This window comes from Podarcis gaigeae, assembly GCF_964106915.1.
Source record: "Podarcis gaigeae genome assembly, chromosome: 2".
In the NCBI taxonomy this organism is placed as follows: Eukaryota; Metazoa; Chordata; class Lepidosauria; order Squamata; family Lacertidae; genus Podarcis; species Podarcis gaigeae.
In genome coordinates this window covers 7,057,511-7,063,823 of record NC_139679.1, presented here as the reverse complement: position 1 = coordinate 7,063,823, position 6,313 = coordinate 7,057,511, and positions in this window count along the sequence as shown.

Sequence of the window (6,313 nt, the reverse complement as noted above, 5' to 3'; positions counted from 1 at the left end):
CTGACCCTACATATTACAGAATATAAAAAGCTGAGAAAAAACATAATTAAGAGTTGGTAAATAGTAAAATAAAACCATGTGCCTCCCATTAAACTTGAGCCATATTTTCCTAAGGTTAAAGGGCAAGAGCAAATGGAAAAAGCAACTGGCTGGAGAAGGGGAGTGTAAACAGAAGAAGAGGCTTCTTCCTATTTTATTTTGAGGCTGTAAACTGTTCCTTCCTTTTTACTTTGAGAAGGTTTATTCTTCTAAAAAGCTACCTATGATAATGTATGAAATATATTGGCTTAAATGTAATTATGCAAAGGATTTAGAAACTAAGAAATGTTAAATCCTTATGCTAGATTCTTATTTCATATAGTTGGAAGAGACCACAGGGGCCATTGAGTCCAGCCCCCTGCCAAGCAGAAAACACCATTAGAGCACACATATGGTTGTCAGGCCTTTGTTTAAAGAACTCCAAAAGAAGGAGATCTTTCAATGATAATGTGAACTCAAGATCTCTGACATCTGTTTAAGATAAAAATTTAAAACTATTAACCATCTGTTTTGGAGGGCAATAGGGCAAGGAGGGCAAGAGGTGAGCTGGTAATTAAGGTTCCTTGTTGAGACAAATGTAAGATAAATGACTACTTATTTGTCATTTATAGATAGAAGAATATATAGCTTTTATTTCCCATAAAAGGCAATAGGAAATGGGTGTATCTTTTGTGATTGGTTCTAGCAAACAGCCAATAGGAATTTCAACCAAGCTGATTGGACAGAGGCAGCCAAAGGAGGAGCAAGGGGGCTGGGTTAAGGAAATATAAGTGCTGGCCATAATGGCAGGAGGCCAGGCCAGAGCTTGGTAACCATATACCACTGTGCCTCTCATTTATTTGTCTGACAAATAAATTATTATTTTAATTTCTCTATTGCTGTGTTGAATATTTCATTCCAGCTAAGCGTTAACCACAAGCAGGGTGCTACACCACCAGATGTCAAAGAGAACAACTACTATCAGACGTTTAGAAGACATCTGAAGGCAGCCCTGTTTAGGGAAGCTTTTAATGTTTAACAGAGAACTGTATTTTAATACTTTGTTGGAAGCCGCCCAGAGTGGCTAGAGAAACCCAGCCAGATGGGCGGGGTATAAATAAAAAAATATGTTTTATGATGATGATGATGACAGTGGCAGACCTTGGGGTCTCAAGTTTCAGCTGTTCTCTGTGTGATGCCAAAATCCGGCACGCTCCTGCCTCTTTCCTTGCATTCTGCATCATAGTTGTGGTGCCCCCTGCAGTGCCCCCAAGGCTTGACAATTTAATTTAACAATTTAACAGAGTTGCACTCCCCTTAAGCCACCTCTGCAATGTGTTTGAACAGGTGTGTGCTTCCACACCTGTATGGTTTTACAAAGCAGGTTAATTTCTCAAATGCTCAAGCTGTCTTTTCAGTCACATTGCTATGAAAATAGTTTTCTTTCTTCCTCATAAAAACTAACACTTTGGCCTCCAAAGGTTTCTTGGTTTGTTTTCCTTGTTAGTGAACAGTCAGATTGGCTTTCATATTTTCCCCCTCACCTTTTCTCGAAGCTTATCTGAATAATCTGGGCCCTCAAAGTGTCAAGCAGGATGTACATGTGGGAGTGAGAGAGATGATGGGAGAGGTCTATAAACTCTCTTTAGCCATGTTTTTGTGGTTCAGCTCCATTTGTTCTGTAAAGTCTGCCATCGTTTGGTAAAATAGGCCACTTATTATGCCTGTATCACAGCTGTGGGCCTGAGACAGGGAGAGAACAGTAGCCATCTAGTGGAGTTCATGGGATGTAACTTAATCATTAAAATCCTCTTCATGATTCTCTTGTTTCACCCCAAGGGACAAAGTATATGCTTATATGACCTAGCCACTGTGATCCATGCGACGGTCACCTCCAGACTAGATTATTGTAACTCACTCTACGTGGGGCTGCTCTTGAGACTGACCCAGAAACTCCAGCGGGTGCAGAATGCTGCAGCGAGACTCCTTACGGGGTGCTCGCTGCGAGATCACATTCACCCGGTGCTATACCAGCTGCACTGGCTTCCCGGTGGAGTACAGGATCAGGTTTAAGGTGCTGGTTTTAACTTTTAAAGCCTTATACAGCCTAGGACCCTCGTACCTACGGGACCGCCTCTCCTGGTATCTCCCACAGAGGACCTTATGGTCTTCAAACAAAAGCATCTTGGAGGTCCCGGGCCACAGGGAGGTTAGGCTGGCCTCAACCAGGGTCAGGGCCTTTTCGGCTGTGGCTCCGATCTGATGGAACACTCTGTCCCAAGAGACTAGGGCCCTGCGGGACTTGACATCTTTCCACAGGGCCTGCAAGACAGAGCTGTTCCACCTGGCCTTTGGCCAAGACACAGCCTGACCCCCTCCTTTGGTAATTCTTCACAGAACTCTAGCCCAATGGTTGCCATCAATTTGATTTGAACTGATTTTAGAATGAATTGATTTTAGAATGCTGTATTATTTTATTGTTGTTAGCCGCTCTGAGCCCAGGTTAGGCTGGGGAGGGCGGGATCTAAATAAAAATTTATTATTATTATTATTATTGTCAGGGGTTCAGAAGGAGAGACACAGGAGGGGGAGCAAATGGAGAGTGAGGAGGAGTACGAGGGGGGCGCAGGCAGTGACAGTGGCCAGAGTTATTCCACAAGCCTCTCTAGCGAATCGGAGGACTCACAGAAGGGAGCGCCGGTGGCCAGAGCAAGGGAGATTCCAAGGGAGAAACCTCAAGAGGGAGGGGCCAGCGGGGAGTCCCTGAACAGCAGCTGGAGATCAGGGCCAGCGTCTCCACCAGAGCGCAGTGGGGAGGGGGAGTCCCAGGAGTCGGGACCAGTGTCCTCACCACCAGAGGGAGGAGAGGAGTCAGGTTTGGCAACACCCACATCAGGAAGCGGGGAAACGGTCAGAAGGAAAGTCACCGGCTGGGCGCGCGCGCCAAGTTCAAATGTACAGGAGCGCGGCACAGCGGGGAGCCCGGGAAGGGAGCCAGGTCCTAAAGCCCGCCGGAGGGAGGGGCAAGACTCAGGAGGCTCCGCGTCAGAGGAGTCCAGGAAGGAGGGAACCCCAGAGGGCAGAAGGACCCAACGCAGGAAAGAGCAGCGCAAGAGGTGGAGCCGGGCTAGAATCTTAAACTGGTGTGGGTGGAGCAGTGAGTCAGAGGGGACTTAGCCGGTCTAGCGTTAAGACGTGGGTCTGCGCGCCCAGAGCTTGGAAATGGAAACTAAACTTCAATAAAGACTTTTGTATATAATATCCACTGGGCGTTGGTCCTCTGTGAGCTGGGACCTAGCGGCAGTCCTGACAATTATTATTATTAAAAACAACTGCTTTGCCTGAAGTTGTGGAATGGCTTCAGGTAGAGCAGAGTCTTGGCTCTTTATGAAGCTATGGTTTGACTAGTCTGCATGTTCAGACTAAGGTATTAAAATGTGGTGACAATGTTACCTTGGTGTAAAAACACAAATTGAATGGATAGTATTCAAGAAAGTTTTACTCAGAGTGCAGCCTTTGGGATCACTGTTAGTCCTGTCCATTAATTTCAGTTGGTCTATTCTGAGTATTGGATATGACCCAAGCTCTCTGAAATCCTACATTACAAACAAGGTAGAAATGAAGGGTCTTCTCAGTAGTGGCGCCCTCCTTGTGGAACGCCCTCCCATCAGATGTCAAGAAAATAAACTACGATCTGACTTTTAGAAGACATCTGAAGGCAGCCCTGTTTAGGGAAGTTTTTAATGGTTGAAGGTTTTTAGTGTTCTGTTGGGAACTGCCCAGAGTGGCTGGGGAAACCTAGCCAGATGGGCAGGGTATTATTATTATTATTATTATTATTATTATTATTATTATTATTTTATCAGATCCCTCTCTGTGTTGGCAAAGTGGGAGGAGGTAACCAAATGGGAGAAGGAGACAAAGATTTCCAGGAGTGGTGATGTGGCTACAATTTTATACCTCAGAATAACTAAAGCAAGGTCATCAACATGGTGCAGTTACCCTTCTAAAAACCAAATCAGAGTGTTTGCATTTTGCTATGAACACCTCATATGTAAGTTCCATTATGCTCTACAGTGATGCATATGGCAATGTGTATTGGTGCTTTCAGATAATAATTGCAGTGGTACCTCGGGTTAAGAACTTAATTCATTCTGGAGGTCTGTTCTTAACCAGAATGACCACTCCCCACATAAACGGGGGGCGCCCTTTGCGTGGACGCGCACAGCCCCTGGATCTGGAGCGGCTCCATCAACACAGGCTTGGCTTTGCCTTCCCTCTGGTGGGATACCTGGAGGTCTCCGCCTACCTCAGTCAGTTGTCCAATCCCGCCTGGGGGAAGCGTTGCCAAGGAGACCAGGCCAGGTAGGGGAGGGACTACTTGCCCACACAATAGAGGGAGGATCTTACCTGGGAATCCTCACTTGGCTCCAGAGCTTCTCCCACCCTCAGTTAATGTCTTTTTTTGCAGGTTAACTTTTCTTCATAGGTTTTGCAGGTTAACTTTTCTTCACAGGTATGCGGGCGCTGCTATGTTAAGGTCGCTGTTAAAGGGCCGGAAAGGAATTCCCCTGCATTGGCAGGTTTTGCCTTTCCCGTAGCAAAACATCACAACTTTGGCAGTATCAGGCCTTGGGCGGAATCCTTAGTCTATCTTCCTCTTTGCAGTGACGATACCAGGGTTCCCCATTAAAGGGGTTTCTGAAGGGAGGCTTTGATTGTACGCCGAGAGGTCATCATTGCTCTCCCCTGTGGTGGCGGCATAACGGGGGGGGGGGGGGCGGGGCACAGCCATCTCTGCTTGAACATATGTTCTCCAGAGCTGACCCATTCCCCCCCCCCACTGGATAACCCTGATGTTCCCTAGGTCCCCGGCTGGGGACTGGGGAGGGATAATGCCCAATGCCTGAGCCAAGGTCTCCCCACATCTGAAATATAATAAAGTTGTGGCCAATTTAATCCCATAGCACGTTTTCTTGAGTCGTTATTCCACATGATGGGGGGGGGGCGCCCGGGATCTGGGGGACTCCACCTGTCCACGCAAGCACCACTTTAGCTAATGGGGCCTCCTGCTGCCACTGCACTGCCGGCGTGCAATTTCTGTTCTCATCCTGAAGCAAAGTTCTTAACCCAAGGTAATATTTCTGGGTTAGCAGAGTCTGTAACCTGAAGCATATGTAATCCAAGGTACCACTGTACATGTGGTCTGAAGTCACTTTTTTAAAAAGAGCATGGCTTTCCCCAAGTAATCTTGGAGAGTGTAGTTTAGCCTCCACACAGTTACAATTCCCAGCACCCTTAATAAAGTACGGTTCCTGTGATTTTTTTTTTTGGGGGGGGAGCTGTGTGCCTTAAATATACATTGAATGCACTTTAAATGTATGGTGTGGTCCTGAGACATGATGGCGAGAGGTGAGATGCTCCCTTTGCTACCCTTAAATTATACCTGTGGCTCCATGACTAAGCATCTCAGATTAAACCCACAGTTATGTAGGGAGGACGAAGCACATGGTTTTCATGCAGAAGGCCTTAGGTTCATTCACTGGCATTGCCAACTAGAAGCCACCTGCTTCTCAAGACTCCAGAGAGCTGCTGTCAGCCAGAGCCTACAAAACACGTTCTCCATTAAATGAGAGCACGGGTTGCGGCGTGGGCCGCCGGGCCAGCCCTGTGTTGCCAGGCAGGTTAATGGCTATTTGTCTGGTGCATCGATTGGCTGACTGGCTTGCTGGGGCAAATTGCATGTAGCAAATTGGTGGGTGGGACCATAGTCTTTAAATATTGGGGCACTCTGGCTTTTGGTTTCTCTTTAACAGAGTGCATCGGATCACCCGCCCGCCCTGTGTTCCAGTTGACCTTGCTTTGCCTGTCATGGGGTCGTCTGCCTTGGTGCAGGGGCCTAGTAGGAATTTTGTCATTTGGCTGATTGGCTGGTGCCATTTGGTTTTTGCCTACTACTTAGCAATTCGTCACAACTTGTAAGGTTGTGGTTAGGCATTGGTTATAAAAATTGGTGGTGGAGGGGTCAGGATAGGCTGTGCCTGCCCCTCCAGTGGTGCTGAAGGGAATTCCGTTAAAGGAATCCTGGGGCTTGCCACGATTTCATCCAATCCCTGAAATGGGACCAGAGCCGGCAAGCCTTGGGGAGCTGGTTGGGTGAGCGGTGAGGGACTGACGCTCAGCTCAACTGAACCCCAGCATTGACTTTCCCTTCAACTGGCTTCTGATTGGAGCTTGGAATGTCAGTTCTGTCCCAGGCAGGGGGACAGATAGTCATAACCAATGTCTAAATAAC